The sequence below is a fragment of the Spermophilus citellus genome (assembly GCF_964194105.1).
Source record: "Spermophilus citellus genome assembly, chromosome: 1".
Taxonomy (NCBI): domain Eukaryota; kingdom Metazoa; phylum Chordata; class Mammalia; order Rodentia; family Sciuridae; genus Spermophilus; species Spermophilus citellus.
Genome location: NC_138182.1, coordinates 200,314,578 through 200,336,078, shown reverse-complemented (window position 1 = coordinate 200,336,078; position 21,501 = coordinate 200,314,578).

The following is a 21,501-nucleotide window of genomic DNA, read 5'->3' as shown; positions in this document are numbered from 1 at the left end:
TGATGAGCATCTCCTATGCTGGGCCCACCTCTGGCACCAGATATCCAGTAGAAGACCAGATAGCCAAGGTCTTGGCCTTCAAAATAAAATCTAAATGGAGAATGTATAATATACTGGAAAGCAGGTAGTGAAAATACAATTTTATATTTGGAAAAATGCTAAGAAAATTATGTTTTGGAAAGTAGCTATTTCAGATATGACACACAGAGAACAGTTCTCTAAGGAGATGGAAAAGATGAACACAGAGAAATAAGGAAAAAACAAATGATGGAAGGATTTGTTGATCCACTTATTGTTTGAGCAGAGACAAATCCATTCTTGTTTTTTTTTTTTTTTGTTTGTTTGTTTTTTGTTTTTTTTTTAAAGATGACTCTGCCTGTTGTATGGTGAGTAGAGTGTGTATGAGTTTGGATTGTGCTAGGAATGTGTAAGTTCAAGAACCAGGCAAGAGGCTCTTGCAGTCTCTGCTGAAAAAAAGATATTAGCTGGAATGAAGGAAAAAGTGATGTATTAGTAATAATTTATTAGATTCTGATTTTGCTAAAGGGTCCTGAATCAATTAGATCTGACACAAAGGTGGAGACAGGGATCAATCATAACTCCTATAGTTTCCTGCTGTCAATTGGATAAATGGTGGTATATTTTATTAAGATGTAGAAACCTGTATAAAAGCAGGTATCACTGGAGTACACACAAATAAAATTGTGTTTTTGAATGATGAATTTAGAAAATTTGTTAGTTAAAGTGTTTAATGAGAGTCTGGAGCTTGAATGAGGTGTTAGGGCTCAAGATCCAACTTTCCGGGGTAGGTAGCCATTGTGGGTTGCTATTTAAATCCAGAGGATGAACTCACCCAGAGAATATCCTGACATAGAGAGAAAATGTACTCCTATTCAAGTCTAGAATTTACATACTCATATTCCATAAAAATATTATAAAACACCATTGAGGTTGTTTTGTTTTGATAAGTAGATGAATTAGGTCAGGAATCTAAAAACGAGTGCTGACTGTGCATGGTATAGTTATGAGAGTAGTAATGGGAAGTTCATTGATTTTCATCTGGCATAACTTGATGTAGGTATTAGTCAGGAAACATTTAGGCACCTGAAGGAAATGGATTTAATCATTTTTTGATGACAACAACAAAAAAGACTACATGTAATAGGTATTTTAAAAATGAGTTGAATTCTTCCCATCCATAATTTGCAGGGTATCGTGCAAGGAAGAAAAACTTAGGAGGGTAGACAGTCCTCTCACTCAATCAGAAGTGGGAAAAAACAAACAAACAAACAAAAAAACAAAAACAAAAACACACAAACTTTGTCGAGAAGTCAATAACTGAGCTAAAGCCTAAAGCCAGATCAGGGGTCAGGATGGTGAACAAAAAACACTAAGATGAGGAAGGAATTCCAGGCCCTCAAACTGTAAGGGCAAAGACGCAGGTAAAAGCATCACAGAGAATTCACTTACTTCAAACAGCTTTCTAATTAAAACAAAACACAAACAGAAGGTGTGGTGTACTGCCAGGGAAGGATAGAATGTAAGGTAATTGGCAGGTCATAAGAAAAACTTAATTAGAAGATTTAGGATTAAAAACATTACATTGCAGAAAAATAATTTATTACTGTTTTTAACAGATAATGGTTAACTCTTTAAAAAAACTCACTTTGGCTTCATTGTAAAAAAATTATTTGAAAGACTACAAGACTGAAGTCACAGAGTAATTAAAAATGTTGAACTGAACTAGGCAAAGTTTAGGATGGCACCATATGGTGGTTTGCATAGATCTTCACAATAGGATTCAGTGAGTTTTGGCAAATACATGCCCAGGGCAAATCATGCCCTAATCAAGAGAAAGACAGTTTCTATCACCAGAGATGTTTTTTGTAACTAGTACCACTTTCCTTTCCTGGTCATCTTGAAGTGAGCTATGTTCAGATTTCTAATACCATAAATTTGTTTGACCTGTTGTCGATCTTCTTATAAATGGATTTGCACAGTCTGTGCTCTTAAGAAACAGGCTTCTTTATTGGACATGATGGTTTTGCAGTCTCTCGGTGTTGCTTGAACCACTTTGTTTCTTTCTATTGTTGAGTAGTAGTTTAGCACATGGATATATCAGTTTGTTTTTTCTTTATTCTGTGATGGGAATTTGGAATTGTTCCCATTAGTAGCTATTATTTATTTATACACACATAAATGTGTTGCATAATGATTTTGTGGATATATGTTTTCATTTTTATAAGGTAAAAATATAGTCATATAATTACTGTGCCATATTGTAAATGTGTAATTATAAGAAAGCAAAATAAATTTACAAAGTAGTTGTATTATTCCACATCTTCACAAGCAAATGAGGAAAAATGCAATCACTGTAATCTTGCAATATTTTTTTTCAATCTTTTAAATTTTTGACATTCCAGTTAGCCTAAAATGGGACTGCTATTTATTTATTTATTTATTTATTGTAACTAAGGATGCTGAGTGTGTCTTCATGTGTTAAAGACTATTCCAATGTCCAACTGTTCCAGTGGTCACTCTACTCACCTTAAATTGCTGCTGTTCTGTTGGGTTTTTTGTTTTTGATTTTTGGCCTCTTGATTACTGTGTTGTAGGAGCTCTGTGTGCATATTCTCATATGCAAATATATTCCAAATATATTCTCCTATATTAAAAAAATTACTTTAAAAATTTTAAGAGCTATACCAAAACACAAAAGTTCTATATAATAATGGTACCACGCACTTTTTGATATGTTTAATCGGGTTAACCATACTTGTTTCCTTATTTATCACATAAGTATCTCTGTTTTGGCTGTTACCTTATAAATTATATTCTTTCTAATTTTATTTTTCATTCATACCAAAGTGACAATTTTTATTGTTTCATCTTCTACATATTATTTTTTCTGGTTATGTTCCTTTGTTTTGGTTAGCAACTTGAGCTGGTTTCTTTTTAATTATTTATCTGAATAAGGTGAATTTTGGAGTGAAACTATACTTTGGATCATATCTGTATGGATAATTTTTTATCTTTGTTTCCAGGTAGCATATCTGGTTCTGTTTGTTTTAATTTTTAATGTTTAATTCTCCCCTTCAATATATATAACTCAATGTTAATGACTTAAATGTTTCCTTGTTCCTGTTACCAGTTTAGCCACCTGGTTGTTTTGATTAATGTGTATGCAATCTGTCTGAATGATTTCCTCATTCATCCCCTCCATTTTTATTATTTCTGTATTTTTGTGTTCCAGGAAATTAATCAATGCTACAAGTAAGAATTTAGAATGCGCCCCATCTTGGTTTAATTTCTTTTATCAGATTTTATTCTGAAAACTGCAGCCAAAACTATTCTTTTTCTCTATTTAAACCATTACCCTTGGGAAATTTTCTATCAATTTGGTTATTGGTAACTTATTTCTTTGAAGGAAGCCTTAGGTTTCTATATCTTCTACTTTTTCCTGTTATATAGTTATTCCCGATATAAATAGGAGAAAATGTTAACTGTAAGCTTTTAATTTAGTGTCAGGTATTAAACTATGATCTCTGTGCTCTAAGCACTTCTATATAGTTTTGTAATGCTATGTCATTGCTAGGACTCTAATTTTCTTCTGCCAGACAGCTTCCTATTAAGTTGTTCAATCTAGGAGTAGTAGAGATTGTCTCATAGAAATGGAAAGAAAAGACTCATTCCTTTCTTGGTGTTCCCTTGTTTCCATTTGCCATTACTCTCAGGAACAGGTCTGCATTTTTAGCAAAAGGAGAACATTCCCATTTTTACCTCTCATGGCCATATTAACTGCATTCTCTCCTTACACATCTAAATTCTCCAGAATTATTATTGGTCTCTTCTGAGTTCCTTGATTGCCCCATAGCTGCCCACTGACCTCTTTTTAGAGATTGGACAGTGGTTCCAAAGGAGTCACTCTCTATATTTGTAGTATCTGATTATGCTAAACTTTTCCATTGTTATAGTAACTACAGAGCTTTTTGTCTTCTTCTAGAATTTTTGATTGTGGTGTCATATCAATATTTTTGTTTGCTTCATTTCGTCTTGCTACTCTTCAGCAATGCTTTAAATTAGCTTTCCTGTTTAAATACCTAGCATGATTTCTAATTTCCTGAGAAGAACTGATTGATGCATATGTCTGTACTTGGTTTAAAGAAGCAGAACAGATGGTTACCTTTGCCATTAAAGGAAAGGTAAACAATGGTGGAGGTAAGCACAAGAATTTCTTGGTCGCTATATCATCCAGAAGCTTGCATTTCCTGATAGTTATAAAAAGGACCTTCTCCTTTATAGATTAAAATACACAAAATTAAATAAAAAGCCACAGAATCTTCACTTAGTGTGTCATACATGATAATGATCTAACATTTCATATGTGATCCTTCCCTTTGGTCAATACTGGATTAGAAAGAGGATGGTGCAGGCTGTAGAACTGTCTGAATCATATCAGTTCATTTTTATAAAAAGAAAAATGATAACACTAAACTTAATAATCCAGTGATATAATTCACCTAATTTCCTGTTATCTAAGTACTGCCAACACAATTTCCTTGTTTCAGTTTTCTAATTTAAGCTTACACATGGTTCTTAGGCTATCTTTAATTCTATTTTATAATTTCAAGTATGGTAAACAGTGGCTTCTTAGCCAGATGTATTTTGTATGGTTTTTCATAAATTTACAAATAAATTATCAACTAGTATTTATCTAATAAATCTTAATTTTGAAGACTTAGATTACTGATCACCTATGTGCCTGGTGCTTTTATATGCACTGGAGGATATAAGAGCAAACAAAAAATAAATAAACCCACAGCCTCATGAATTGCATAGCCATGATGGAATGAGATGCAGCAAAGTTAAGCCAATTACCATGCATGTGATATTCCATAGAATTGAAAATCACTGAACTAACTAATGAGATGACTACCTAATTTTTGATGTCTCCATCCAGGCAAGTAGATTCAACCCATCTATCTTGATAGTTTATTATAATAATGTTCAAATATTGGATTACATTGACAAATTCTATGTTTCCTGACCCAAATATAAACTGTTAGAGGAAGTTGGTTGTCTGATATGTTTAGAAAGTCTGAAAAGCATTACACAATATTTGTTTTCAACAGTAAGATTAAATTATGCTATGATTATAAGTAGAGCCACTTTAATGCAAATTTTAACATCAAATATGGTCTAACTGTAATATCATATTTTATAAGAGAGTAATTAGGGAAAAAAGTTTCCTAATATAACAAATGATTACTAAAATAATCATTAAGAAATAGTAAAACAAAATAATAAATTTAATTTTTAAAGGCTATAAAAATGAAATTTTAAACCATTATGGCAAAACAAAAAGAAATGGTGATTTAAAAAAAAATTCAATGGCTATTTAAAATTATACTTTACATATAAATTGCTTTATGTTGGATTACCTTTAAATATTGGGTTGCAGATAAATAAAAACTTAAATAATATTTAGAGTACACCATCTTCCCATCTCATTTCTTGTCAGGAATACTGTCAGAAAACTCACTATGACTTGGCAGTTACCCACTGACCGCAAGTTCAGATTTATGAGGAAGTAACAATCCAGCTCTGTTTGTTTACCTTTCATTCAGTAGTGGGTCCCTGTGGTGATTTCCACATGGCATGCATGCAGGAAGGTCAAGATCATCTTTGTTCAGGGATTTGGAATCTAAGTTATATATTAGAAAAAACAAATCCAGGTCCTTAAAGAAATATGGGCCACATCATTATTTGGAAGATGTTGTCTCAAACTAACCAACTTACTCTGGGGGTGATGGGGAATGGGAGGATTCATTTATTATGGTGGGGAAAACAGATAAGGAATAGAATCTTGCCTAGAAGGTTACCTAGAGGTGTCACAAACCATGGGTATTTAATAAAATCTGGAAAATCAGAAAGACACTGTACTTCCAAGAAGTATTTTAAAAGCAAGTATAATCATTGCATTATTATAAAAAATAAAGAAATAAATATGTGTGTGTCTGTGGATTTGATGAATTTATTTTACATGGAAACTTGAATATGTGCTACATAAAGTATGGGGCAAATATACTTGAGATAGAAAGCTTACCCATAGCATCTGAACCATTTGACAGTCTTTCAATATCTCTGGGTTGCCAGTTGTATTTGGGACTTGCCAAGGAGCCAGATGCTCTTGTGGTTTTTCCATCATATAGTAATTGCTCTCCAAAGAACAAAAATCTATAAATATGAGAATAACATTATCTTTGCTGTGTATTTTAAGTATTTTTTATTTCTTCTATTCTGTTAAAAATAAATATAAATGCCAAATATATTTTCCTGATTAAACTTACGCAGTCTAGAAAATGAAATTTTTATAAGTAAATGGGAAAAGTAAATGTATTAAGGTCCACAAATGTTCTTTGTGTCTACATTCTTGATGGTTGTAAGTGTGTCTGAGAAGAGGCTAAATGTTATCATAGTTGATGGATCATGTATTTATTTTCTGAATGAATATATCTTAAGAGACACAATAAATATAATTAGGAGAACAATGATTTCTACCATAGAAAGGATCCTTAGGATTGGATGCTTTGTTTATCTATTTATTTTGTGGTGCTGAGGAATGAAACCAGGCCCTTGCACATACTAGGCAAGAGCTCTACCACTAGGCTGCATCACTAGCCCTGAAAGGAACATTAGAATGGAAAGTGGGACTTTGATATTTTCACAATATTAAAGTGTTTAAGTTAGCTGTGGGTGTAGGGAAGTGGGTGAGGAAATTAGGGCCAGGTGGGGCATCCTGGCAGAACCTAAGTGCTGTATAAAAGAGGCATTTTGTTGCTATTGACCAGCTGACCAATCCATTTCCTGAAGATTTCATGCAGCAGCTAGTTCTCCAAATACATTGCATTTTGACTGTTGTTAATGCAAAATAGTCTGCCTATCTCTTGCATTCACACACACACACACACACACACACACACACCACACACACTTCTGTCAAACTACTCAGCTTAATCCATTCTCAGGTTTAGAACTGTACAGTCCAGTTTCAGACAGAAGTTACAGATTTAAGAAGTGTAATAAATTAGTGAATTAAGTTGACAATGTCTTCAGACCAAATCACTCATTGTCATCATTACCATCATCATCAGGAAAAACACGGCAACTTAAATACAAAATTTGGTGTAGTTTGTGGGCTAATTTAAAAGACTATAGAGATACCCCTTATATTTTAAACCAGATAAGAATCATATATCTTTAGGGTAACAGAAAGAAGGGGAAGGTATTCTCAAAGCATAACCTAATTTGAATTTCTTGCCAATGTGTCAGATGGATGGCTCAGTGTAAATTAAAGAGAGTTGCAAAGGTAGGGGGTAAGGCAACCATGTCAGAATGAATGATCAGTATATATGCATCTATGTAAATATCAGAATATCCATTTCTTCTTGTTTCTTAGTGACACTTTTATACTTGCATTTTGATACTGTTGCCATTTTTCAATCAGATTTTAGCTGAGGCACAAGAAAAAATGTTGTTTATAGTTGAGCTTTTGAGTCACTTTGTGATGAGCTAGATTTTATGTATATTTTAAGAGCAATGCAAAATTATAAGGGTGAAAATATTTTCACTGAGAGCTACCAATTACTCAGGGTAAAGTGTCTGGATTACAGCAATTGCCCATAAATATTAGATGCTATATTTAATTTTTTTATTAGAGACATCATGTTATTTCAGAAAGGCCTATAACCTATACTGAAACAACCTAATTTCCAACTCTGGCCATGGAAGATTTAAAAATATCTCTGAGTCTCATTTTCTGCTATAAGTAAAATATAAATAATAATACTTAACTATGATGAAATTTTAAAAATACATCTTAATATATTTTAGAAATAAGATGCAGTATAAAACACTATTTACAACTGAGAAAGCACAGCTTCTATTTTCTAATTTTACCCTTTTTTTTTCATTTTATTTATTTTTATGTGGTGCTGAGCTTCAAATCCAGAGCCTCACATGTGCTAGGTGAGCACTCTGCCACTAAGCCACAAATCCAGCCTCAACTCTTCTTTATATAAAGAAGATTTTAAAAACTCCTAATCTCATTGTATGACTTGCATTTTCATTCTTACAAAATAAATGTTTATATTTTTCTCAAGTATTAAAAAAGAACCACATATTTTTGAACAATATTAGTAATGTGGCAACACATAATAAAGAAATAAAAAAAAATCACATTTATATTGTCCAGAACTAACTGCTATGCTATTTGATAAATATATTTTAAATCTCTCTCTCTGACTGGTAGATTGAGTCATTTTTTCCTGATAGTTCCTCCACTTCCTTCCTAAGTCAGTTTGCTGTGTCCCTTGTAGCTTCTGTCCCAAAGTATGCTTCATTGTCTCATCAACATTGTCTTTGCCCATGTGCCTTGCTTTGGCCAGTGGTGCAAGAATGGACTTTATGCTTTGGTAAAAAACTATTGAAACATTGTGTATTTTTCTTTCCTGCTTTCTTGCTCTTTTCCCCTATTAAACTAGAATAGACTATATCGCTTTTACAATGTTGAGGTAAGTTCCTGTTATCCCTAGTTTTTCTAGTGTTTTGAACATAAAGGGATGCTGTACTTTGTCAAATGCTTTTTCTGCATCCATCGAGATGATCATGTGGTTCTTGTCTTTAAGTCTATTGATGTGGTGAATAGCATTTATTGATTTCCGTATATTGAACCATTCTTGCATCCCAGGAATGAATCCTACTTGATCATGGTGCACAAGTTTTCTGATATGTTTTTGTATTCGATTCGCCAGAATTTTATTGAGAATTTTTGCATCCAAGTTCATTAGAGATATTGGTCTGTAGTTTTCTTTCTTTGAAGTATCTTTGTCTGGTTTTGGGGTACAGGAACTCTCTTCGGCCCAGCTCCCAGAGTCTTGGAATGAGAAGAAATGGAATAGAAGCCTTGCCATGTAAACATGGCCTTTCCAACATGGGGCTACTCCCATAATTATGAAAAGATTTTGAAGACCTAATGAAGGTATCTAATCAATTGGCTATCAGACAGGGTGATTATGGAGATGGGCCTGATTTAGCAGTGTGAGTCCTTTAAGAGCATAACACTTAAATTTTTTTTCCTAAATCAGTGTTAATCCAGTTTCAGGCAGAAGTTAGTGAATGATTTAAGAAGAGAAATGCAACTAAAGAAAGGTTCTCCTCAATGGCAGTGGAGGAAACCACAGCAAAATGACAGTAAAAGCATCATCGAGGACCTTAGGTTGGTCCTCTACTGACAGCCATCCAGCAAGAGGAAGCTTCAGCCCTATACCTCTAAGGCACCCAATTCTAGCAAAAACCAGAATGAACATGGAAACAGATTCTTTTGCTGAGCCCCTAGCAAACAACTCAGTCATGCCCCCTGGAATTCCCACTTATGGAACTACGAGGTGTGTTTTAAGCCAATACATTGGTGGCATTTGGTATGCAGTACGAGAAATGTAATACATAAATACAGCAACCAGCTCACAGTCACCAATACATAATAAATAAGACATGGATAGTACACTCAGCCACTGACATGTGAGGAGTATTTTTTAACCTCAAAGATCTAGGAAATACACAGCATCTTCTCACACACACATGCACCCATGAGATATTTCTTTCCATTAAATAAATGTCATCACATTAATATTACTTTTTGTATTTTACTTAATAGTTGCATTTTCACTTATAGGTATACTTGCTTTTCATTAAGTCAGTGTAGAAATCTTTAATGCCACTGAAAATGGACACACATTATCACTTTCAATGACTGTATAGTTTTTTCTTTTTATTGTTTGGGTGCACAATGCAATGCTTTCTGTAAACATACAGTAATTTAAACACTAGTTATTTATTTATTATTGTCTTTGGGGCTGGGAATTGAACCCAGGGCTTCACACCTGCACTGTACTCTTGAGCTATATGGCCAACCCCCCAAAATCTTTTTTTTAATTTATTGTATTTTTTTATGTTGTAGATGACACAATCACTTTATTTTATTTATTTATTTTTATGTGGTATTGTGGATCAAACTCAGTACCTCATACATGTTAGGTGAGTACTGTACCACTGAGCTATAACCCAGCTCCTGAAAAATTTTATTTAGACACCTATAGAAATTTTATGTTACACATCTCTTGATTAAAAAATTCAATACTGTTTTTAGGAATAAATGATATTTTCATACTTGTGACTTTCAGAAATAATTTAGAGCTATTTTATTTTTGTAGCTTATTTTAATAATTTATAATTCCATTGCTTACAATTGTAACTATTTGCTTATTTTCATTTTTATTGCAGTTATATATACACACAAAGGCACTCTTTTATGAAGTTTTAAATGTTATGAAGCTAAATGTCTCCAGACAATTTTCATTTTGTTTCCTGAATTTCATGTCCATTCCCTTAATTTATAATGAAAAAAATAAATTAATTCCAGTTAGAAATGATGATCTTTAAGTAATTATTTTTCCTGTACCTTCCACATTTTCTGCTGGTATTTCAAACAGCACTTGGAAAGCCCAAATTTTAAAGCCAGAGCAGCTGTTCAGCAAATGTTCGCACAAGCCAACCAGCTAGTATGCTCTCAATAGGTTTGTGTAACAAATAACTGCAAAGTTGTTTTTTGCAGAAATGAGAAGTCCATGGCCAACTACAAAGTTTGCATGTGTAATTTAGGTTTAACACCAGGAAATATATCCCAGAATGGGCATACCTAGTGTACATACGCGGTAAAGCGATGATACCTATGGACAGATTTGAGAGTTGAGAACATTTTTCATCTGGGTAACTTAAAGTATTGGCTTGAGTTCAGCATCATTAATTGTCATTTTTCTCAGTAAATTCTTTACAATTCCTTGGAGGCAAATATTATTTTCTCTTTTCTAAACATGTGATCTTGATTAGAGTGAACGATTTAATGTCTTTTTTTCTGTTCCATAATGTCTTATTGTGATGTTCTGTATATCATAAAAGTTGTATAATGTGTTTTGAATTTTTTTCAGAATGAAAGATATTGTTAGTATAAAGATAAGAATTAAAAGAGACATTATGTTAAATAACTAATTTCCTTTTTGTCTGACTGGTTTTATTTAAATTAATAATTTATTATTACTAGTAAGAATATTGAAGCGTTTTTATTGGAAGAAACAAACAAAAACTACTTTAGAAAAACCTAGTCTCTAAAAGATGTAACATACATGCAATATTTGTGTTTTTGGACAAACTAAGTAGCTCTAGTTTCATTTTCTGTTATTGGAAATAAATACCTTTGCCAAGAAAAGACTAATAATTTAGGTAATTATTGTACACTAGGTGTTCGGCCTTGTTTGCTGAATGGTTTTTATCAGTAGAGTTTGAAAAGAAAGACAATAAATGGAATTATGAAATTTGTACCTCATTAAAAGAACAAAATGATACATTAGAATTTAATTCAATGACATATTTTATTTCTGTTGTTGTGGCTAAGTTAAAATATCTCACAACTATAAAATTTATGATACTTGCCTGTAAAACATTTTAATGCCCAAGTTCATGAATTTTTGGCTATGAAATCCAAACACACCAAGACCTCAACTTACAGTAATTCAATCTTATAGCAATCAAAATTCATCAATCATATTATTTCTTATGACACTATAGGCAGCTAAAACATATCACTCAGCTAATTCTGAGGAAGTTGCAAAGGAGAAATAATATATGAGCAGTTGATTACCTCATTGTAAAAAGTCAGGTGGCCATAAGTCTCCACAAACCCCCCCCCCCCCCAGAGCTGCTTATGGAAGCCTTGACAAGGGCAGCTTCAGAATTCTGTCACTGTGATGATAGTGCTCACCATTTTATCATCTTGTGATTTGCTCTAGAAAATAAAGATATAATTTTAAAATGATATTAACATGAAGTGTGGTGAGCTGGTGTTTTAGTCAGCTCTTTCACTGCTGTGACTGAAATACCTGTCCAGAACAGTTGTAGAGGAGGGAGAGTTTATTTGAGGACTCATGGTTTCAGAGGTCTCCATCTACAGATAGCAAGCTCCATTCCTTGGGGCTCAAGGAATGGTGGAAGAGTGTGGCAGAAGGAAACAGCTCACATGAGGATCAAGAAACAGACAGAGAGGGCTCTGCTTGCCAGATATAAATATGTATCCCAAAGTCACACTCACAATGAAATATTTCTTACAGCCACACCCCACCTGCCTCCAGTTACCACTCAATTAATCCCACAAGGGATCAATTCATTGATAAGGTTAAGATTATAATCTAATCAATTGTCATCAATACAGAATCCAATAACATAACTGTACTTATCTTCCAAACTTTCTTGCATTGTCTCACATGTGAGCTCACGTGTAAACCATAATATGATATTAAGTATCATATGATTTGAAAGTTGACAGTAGTCTCTCTTATGAGGAAGAGAGAGTGAGAACTATGCCATGGATAGTGTAGAAATATAGACAATATTAACAATACCTAGTTTCTTATGTTTTGTTGTCTACCTTTGACACAACAGTGCCTGTGGGTCCTTAAAATTACATTTTTCTTTCCTTTCCCTTTTTTTTTTTTTCCACCAGTGATTGAACCCTGCCACAGTCCGGCTGCAGCAAAATAACCGGGGGGTGACGAACAACTTGTGTAGATTGATACAGCAGGAGTGGGAGCCGTTTATTGTAGGACAGGAGTGGTATATATACATTACACACAGCTTATCCTAATTAACATAAACTAGATACAGCAGTCAACCAATAAGAAATCTCCACACTTAATGGCTCCCTGGCGTTACTTTACAAACCACTCCCTCTGGCAAAATGCCAGGTGCCATCTTGACTTGTTTACAGACCCTAACAGAACCCCAGGTTGCTTAACCACTGAGCCACATTCCCAGCTCTTTTTATTTTGAGACAAGATCTCACTAGGTTGCTTATGACCTTGCTAAGTTGCTGAGACTGGCTTGAATCTGAAATCCTCCTGCCTCAGTCTCCAGAGCCAGTGGGATTACAGATGTGCACTACCACACCCAGTGAAATTACATTTTTCAAAGATAATTATCCCTCTAAATCTATCTTGGTAAAACTAGATAAATATTGTGTGAAAACTAATTATATAAATAATAAAAGCATCTCTTCGTCTCGTAAAGTTTGGAAATAAGATACTTGTTATCAATACTGAATCCAATAACATAACTGTACTTAGGTATTAATCTAGTTTTGACTTTGAATACTGTAGATTATCTTGCGCTCTGTCTCACATATGAAGAAGGTTTCTTCCCCTTATAAAATATTGCAAAGAAAACACCATCAACAAAATCTGCCAGTTATTTTTTTTGAGAGAGAGAGAGAGAAAGAGAGAGAGAGAATTTTTTAATATTTATTTTTTAGTTTTCGGTGGACACAATATCTTTATTTTATTTTTATGTGGTGTTGAGGATTGAACCTAGCATTCAGCGCATGCCAGGCGAGCGTTACTGCTTGAGCCACATCCCCAGTCCCCAGTTACTTTTTAATAATAAACTCCATGCCAAGTAGTATAGGAAGGACTTGTAGCTTCAAAAAATATATTCAAATGGTGTTCATTGAGTGTCTATTATGTGTCAGGCATAGAGGTAATTCACAGAGAACAAATAATGAACAAGAAGTTGACTCTTTTAAGAACGTTTACTATCTAATTGCAAATAAAAAATTGCAATGCAATTTCAAACTGTAGTAATAGTGTAGGTTGTGATAAGTATATAGTACTATGATTACCCAAACCAGGGCACTAAACCTTGATGGGAATAGCAGTCAGTGAAATAATTAGAAAGTAAGATAGATATACACTGTCTTGAATGATAAGTTTATAATGGATAGGAGAAAGGAACAGAGAATAGTACAGGGGGAAAATGGGGGTCAAGGATGTTTAAAGAAAAAAAAAAACAATGGCAAGTATGCTCAGGTCTGGAGAGTCTAGACTAGAATCGGGGGATTGAAATTTTCTTCCAACTGCCTTACTATTTTCTGATATTATGTCTTTTAAAACAATTTTTTATTACTATTTTTTAAATTTTAGCCAGAGTCTCAATAAGTGGATGAGGCTGGGCTCCAAATTGCACTTCTTCTTCTGTCTCAGCCCCCCAAGTTGCTGTGCCTCCACACGTTTTAAAACTAAGTTTTCATTGCTTTATGGATTACATTACATTATATATATATATATATATATATATATATATATATATATATATATTTTATTTTGTGTTATGATGTTCCCATTGTAACTATTTTCTGACCTAATTCAAACCCAGAAAATATATAAAGGATAGTGGAAAGATAGACATTATGTAATTATGAATTCTAAAAATCCTGATGTTTTTTAAAATAAAAATAATGTAATGAGCAGATAATATTTTTGAGAGTATTTATACTGAATTCTGTTTAAGAGATGCTGATATATTGGAATATGTTTTTTCATAAGCAACAAAATTAAATAGAGAATTTAAAAATTTGCTAGAGAATTTGAGGTTCTTACAGTTTTAAGAAAGTTATCTTTGAATCTCAGAAAAACTAAAAAAGTAACCTGAATTAATAGTGCTTATTTCCTAACTCATATTAAGGCACATAATGATTCTATATCTGTTAGACATAGCACCTTGAATATTAAAAAAATAAATTCTCAATAAATGTTGATGGCTTGACTAAATATGAATTCTAGAAATAATTTAGGAGCTTATTATAAATGTCTTCTACACTTACTCAGGAGGCAGAATTCATTTTATTTAATTGAGGATGTTTTTTTTTTTTGGAGGGTACTGGGGATTGAACCCAAGGACACTTAATCACTGAGTCCTATCCCAGTCCTTCTTTTCATTTTTTAATTTGAGGCAGAATCTCTCTAAATTGCGTAGGGCCTCGCTAAATTGCTGAGGATGATCTCAGACTTTCGAACCTCCTTCCTCAACCTTCTGTGTCACTGGGACTATAAGATGTGTGCCACCTTGACTGGCTCTAGATGCAGAGTTAAAAATTTCAAAACCTATAGAAATTTTTGCTGATAGACATATATTTATTTGATATTAAAAACAACAAGATGATGTAACAACATTGTAAAGTATTGAAAATGAATAATATTGTTCCACAACATTTCCATGCCTAAGCATAGAAGAGCTTTATTTAATACAGGTGGAGCAGTAATTATAATCAATGTAAATTTTCAAGCACAGATTGTGCAAGCTGCTGGTGCTGGCAGTGTTCTTTCCATGTTTGGTTGTCTATGTGCCAAATGTTGTATCTATTAGCCCAGAGACATCAGCAGGATTGGACATCAGCTGAACAGGGCATACTGGAAAGTAAGAAAAACTCAGCACTTAACTCAAATGCAAAATCAATATGAAAACAAAGTGGTTGAGAATGAAAAAGAAGGATTGATGACATGTGCGTAAATTTAAACTTTTAAAATTTAAACTGTCTTAAAATTTAAAATCATTATCTATAACTTATAAACTTGTTCAATTTTTATTCTTGCTTCATGAAAATTCCATAGCATTGGGGAAATCATCTAATCTGGAATAATGTATGAAAGGATTACAAGGGCAAAACTAAAACAATAAACATGAAAATTTAGTACACAAAACATATAGAACATGGGAAACACACAGAGAAATATACACATATGCTTAATAGTGAAATAAAAGCCTGTGAACCCATACACCAACATATAATGTCCAACATTACAAATACCATTCAAGCTATCTTTGCTCTGCCACAATCCCAGGTATGTTCTGAGTGTAAATTCCTTGGCTACAGTAGTTGGAAAACACCTATAAATTGTAGTTTGTCTTTTACATTTGTTTATTATAGTTAGAGATGAACATAGTATTTTATTTAGTTAATAATTTTATTTATAGTTCATATTTACTTTTTCTTTCCAATAAAAGAATTTCTTGCCCAACATTAAGATATTATTTTCTCCTGTATTTCTAAAAATGTTTTTTTTTTCACATAGACATATTTAGTCTGAATTGAATCAATTTTATTTAATGGTTAATATTCAAATTAATTCTTGTTCCATATGCATATCTAATTATGTCAGCATTGTTATTGTAAATTTGCTTTAAAAATTCTACTGGCTTTGATGTAAATGTATTAATTTAATAGATCAATAAATGATATTCAATATGTATGATATTAAATAAAACCTATCTGAGATATTTTCTCATTTATTTTGATAATTTATATTCTTCAGAATATTTCATATTTTATCTTTGAAATTCCCATGTATTTTAGAAACTATGTTCTTTTAATCATAATTTGATACTTTTATTATTCCTATTAAGTATTGTTTTCAAAATGTATTAAATTATCTTTATTAATAAGTGGGATTATGATTCACTGTTCATTCCAAAATGAACAACCTCAGTAAATTCTTAAATAATTCTAATTATTATAATTTATCTACAGAAATACTTGAGACTTTTACATAAATATTCATGTGATTGATTAATAGCATGAGTATGTTTTTTATTTCAAATGCTCCTTTTTTCTTGTACTCCTTTACATTTTCAGTGTATTTTATGTAGAACTTATTAATGATAGTTTCTTTATCCTGATGATGATTTAAAGTCAATACTTCTGGTGAATTACTGGAGGAAATTATATTTACTGAATGGTTTTGATGTATACCACTAATTTTCTAGCAGTTTGAATGGGTTATAAAATTTTATGTTCTTTTTCTACATATCTTGAAATACTGTTATGGGTTTATCTTATATAAACTGTTGATGGAAAGAATTATATTTTGATAATTTAAAACTGAATATATAATGAAACAACTCTTGATGCATTTTTATATTATGTAACCACCATTAATTTCCTAAATATATCAGATAAGTTTACATGTAGCTGGCCATATTTTCTTTTAGATTTTGGTATGACTTCATTGTACCTACTTGGTTTTGGTATTAAGGTAATATAGGTCTTATTAATTTATTTGGTTTGTGTTTATGTACTTTTTATTTTATTTTGCTTATGCCTTGCTTAAGACTGTAATTATAAAGTACTTGAAGTGACCTTAAACTCTCCTGTATCTGAGCCAGTTATCTTCTTTGTAAAAAAAATTCTAGTCATAGTTTTAATTTATAAAGAAAAAATATGTTTTCTCTTAATTCTGCAAATAATTTTATTAAATTACTACTTCAATTTAAGTATATTTGAGTATAATGTTTTAATCTTTTAGCTATCGAGATTTTCATAATACTTATTAACTTTCTAATCCATGCTGTATCTTTAGCACATTTTCTTTTTAAATTTTCAATATTATATATTTTTTGTTGTATTTCTTTACTTTTGTATCAGTCTTTCAAGAAGTTTTACTTTTTCATTAGTCTTTTTCATCAGGGACAACTTTTTGATTGTGTTGAACCTCTCTGTTTTCATCTTTAAGAAACCAGAATAAGGTGATTTTCTTCCCCAGAAGATTTGGGGTTTCTTCTTCAGGATCCAGGGAAGCTACCAACCTGAACTCCCATTAACTATCCTCAATGTTATAGACTCATGGGATACTTCCAGAACCACCTCTTCTCTAGGTCTTGTGGAAAGTTTCTGAATTAGTTTCTGCATTTCAAATCTAACATGGTTATTTTTTTTTATTTTTATTTTTTTTACAGAGAGCAACTAGTTTCCAAGTGACAGTTTCACCTCACTGTTGCATTTTTTTTTATTTGTCCTTGGACACTTCGTTTGCTTACAACAGTGCTTTAAAAGTGTATTTGCTGTAAATTATCTAGGATCAAGTTTTTGTCTAGTAAGAAGTCCCTTCAGGGTGTCTTTCACACAGTTGGAAATGGAATTCCCCTCTGAGATATTTTCAAAGGTTTTGGTATTTCATATAACCCTTATTTAAATATTTGATCTTAGGGAATGTGTGTCCTTTGAAGTCTCCTTTCAAATCTTTAGGTAAATTAGGAAAGTCATTTAGTATGCAACAATTGAAACCTTAGATGTTATTCTTTGAAAATATGAAAACAAATTCTTCTATAACAACAGAAATTTCTTTCCAAGGCTAATACCTTGCCAACTGTTTCACATCTTATTTTAGCTCTCTTGATATTACTGAAAGGGAAAAGGAAAATAATATTTATTGAGTTCTTGCAATGTGCCAGATAGTTTATTAGCTGTTTTTAATTTGCCAACTCGGTAAATTCTCTGACCAATTTTACGACTAAGTGTTATGGTTATTATTTAAGTTGAATAAAGATATGAAGATATTTTCAAAGGCTAATAATAATTTAAAGATTCAAACTGAGATCTGCTTGAACCCAATACTATTCTATAATACCTTATTATTACCTCTATTTTGTAAGTATGGAAATTGAAACCTATAAACAGCAATTTATTCAAATAAAAATATGGCATGTGTCTCCATGATTACAAAGTCTATGCATCTTACCGCATATCTTGATCTGTGAATACCATAAAAAATAGATACTAACTTAGGTGTCTCAGATTCTTCAAACATCAAGTCTCTGAGCACAAGGTTTTATTTTTAATTATATGTGTAAGTTTTCCGCATTCTTACAAATCATCAAATTATTTAAAGAAATACTTTATTTTTGCTCACAATTTTGGAAGTTCCAGATCATGATCAATTCACTGCATTGTTTTAGGGTGAGGCAGTACATAACTATGAGAGTGTTTGGTGAAGTAGAAATGTTTATCTCATCGTTAAGAAGCAAAGAATATTGAACAGGGATTTGGTGGGGTGGTGTTGGTGGGGACTTGATAAATCCCCCTGATTTATTTCCCTAGTGACTTAGAAACCTCCTATTAGACCCTATCTTTTAGTTCCACCACTTCCTAATCATGCCACATTGTGAATCAAGCCTTTAACACATAGGCTTTAGGGGAGGCTGAAGATCCAAAGGATAGTCACAATCCCTTTAAGTCATGTATTAACACAGATATTGACTCTTTAATTTTAGACTACTACTACTTCATTGACCTTTGTCCTATCCTCAACATAATCAGAATCACTGGAATTTTTTTCTCTGTCTCTGAAATTATAAATTTCACCCATTTTATCATTCCAAGAGTTTTTCTGTATTCCTATTTATAATTTTCTAATCCTGAAATTCAAGTTTTTTTTTGTTTTCATCTTTTTGCATAAACCTTGCTTCTTTAAACTATCTCCAATCCACGTGTTGTTGTTTTTCCAGTGAAATAATACTGATTTTATGGCTTTAAATTGTTCAAAGGATTCTATAAATTTTACACTCAGATATTAAAAATTTCCATTTTTTTACCTTCAGTTTAAATTTGCTACTTGGTTTTTATTTATTTATTTATTTATTTATTTATTTATTTATTTATTTATTTATTTATTTATTTATTTTTGAGGCAGGAGGATCCAGAGTTCAAGGCCAATCTGGGCAATTTAGCCAGATCCTGTCTAAAAATAAAATTTATTTATTTATTTAATTTTTATTGGTTGTTCACAACATTACAAAGCTCTTGACATATCATATTTCATACATTAGATTGAAGTGGGTTATGAACTCCCAATTTTACCCCAAATGCAGATTGCAGAATCATGTCAGTTACACATCCACAATTTTACATAATGCCCTATTAGTAATTGTTGTATTCTGCTACCTTTCCTATCCCCTACTATCCCCCCTCCCCTTCCCTCACATCTTCTCTCTCTACCCCATCTACTGTAATTCATTTCTCTCCTTGTTTATTTTCCCATTCCCCTCACAACCTCTTATATGTAATTTTGTATAGCAATGAGGGTCTCCCTTCATTTCCATGCAATTTCCCTTTTCTCTCTCTTTCCCTCCCATCTCATGTCTCTGTTTAAAGTTAATCTTTTCTTCCTGCTCTTCCTCCCTACTCTGTTCATAGTTGCTCTCATTATATCAAAGAAGACATTTGGTATTTGTTTTTTAGGGATTGGCTAGCTTCACTAAGCATAATCTGCTCTAGTGCCATCCATTTCCCTGCAAATTCCATGATTTTGTCATTTTTTAGTGCTGCGTAATATTCCATGGTGTATTGGTTTTTATTTTAATACTGCTGTCTCTAAAGACTTCCTGGAAGAGGCATATTAGATGAATTGTCTTACCATTGCTTAATAGTCTGCTTGGCTGTATATTTTTAATTTAGTTTGCAGTTATTATTAGTAAATTAACAATCAAAAGCCCCCATATTTTAACTTTCTCCTAAGTAAAATATAAGTTATTAACAATATCACTATATCATTATAAAGAACAACTCCCAAATATGAGATATATGTCTGTCTATCTCTGCACTATGGAATGGATTTTGCTACCCTAAAATTCATGTTGAAGCTCTATCCCCCAATGAGACAGTATTTGGAATCTGGGATTTGGGGACATAATTATGTTTAGATGAGGTCATAAGGGTGTGTCCCTCACAATGAATCTGATTCCCTTGTAAGAGATACTGAATGCTCACTCCCTCCCACCATTTGAGGTAATAGCCAGAGTTGGCTCTCTGCAAGCCAGGAAGAAGGCCCTCACTACCCAATAATGTTCAGAGTCAGATCCTTCAGGTCTTCAGGTCCGCGAGAAAATAGATTTCTGTTATTGAGGCATCCAGTCTACAGTGTGTGTGTGTGTGTGTGTGTGTGTGTGTGTGCGCGTTTGAGCTGACTATACAACACACACCAAATATGATAGTTTTGAGTTGCGATTTTTGACTTTATGAAATATGAAAGTATCTGTATATAACCATTCTCTTTCTCATTTTCAGTAGAGTTTTCAATAAAGTACAAAAGTTATTTTTTACTTTATTATAAAATAGTCTTTGCATTAGATGGTTTTGCCAACTGCGGGTTGATATAAGTTTCCTGAGCCCATGTAATGCAAATCATACTAAGTTATGTAGTTTAGGTGTATTGTATGCATTTTCAACATGATATTTGCTAATTATGATATATTTACTGGGACATAGTTCTACTGTAAGTCAAATACATCTATGTCTATGTATATATTAGTCCTTTCTTATCCTCAGTTTTATTTTCTGATTTCAGTTTCTTGCAGTCAACTGTATATGAAAATATTAAATACCAAATGCCAGAAATAAACAGAGATTGAACTCATGTAATATTTATTATAGCATATTATTATAATTTTTATCTTTAATTATTAGTTATTGTTAATCTAATAAGTGCATTATTTACAAATTAGATTTGACTATAGGTATGTATGTATGGGGACAATATAGCATGAACAGGTTGAATATTCATTATCTGAAATATTTAGAACCAGAAATGCTGCTTTTTATTTATATTTTTTACTTTTCACATATATTTTATGCACATATTCTAAATTTAATTTTATGTAATACTTTTACATTAGACATGTATTTTTTTATCTATGCTATCATTCTAGCAACAAAAAAAGTTTGGATTTTGAATTTTGAGATCAGAGATGCTCAACCTACATAGGGTAGATATTAACCAGAGTTTCAGG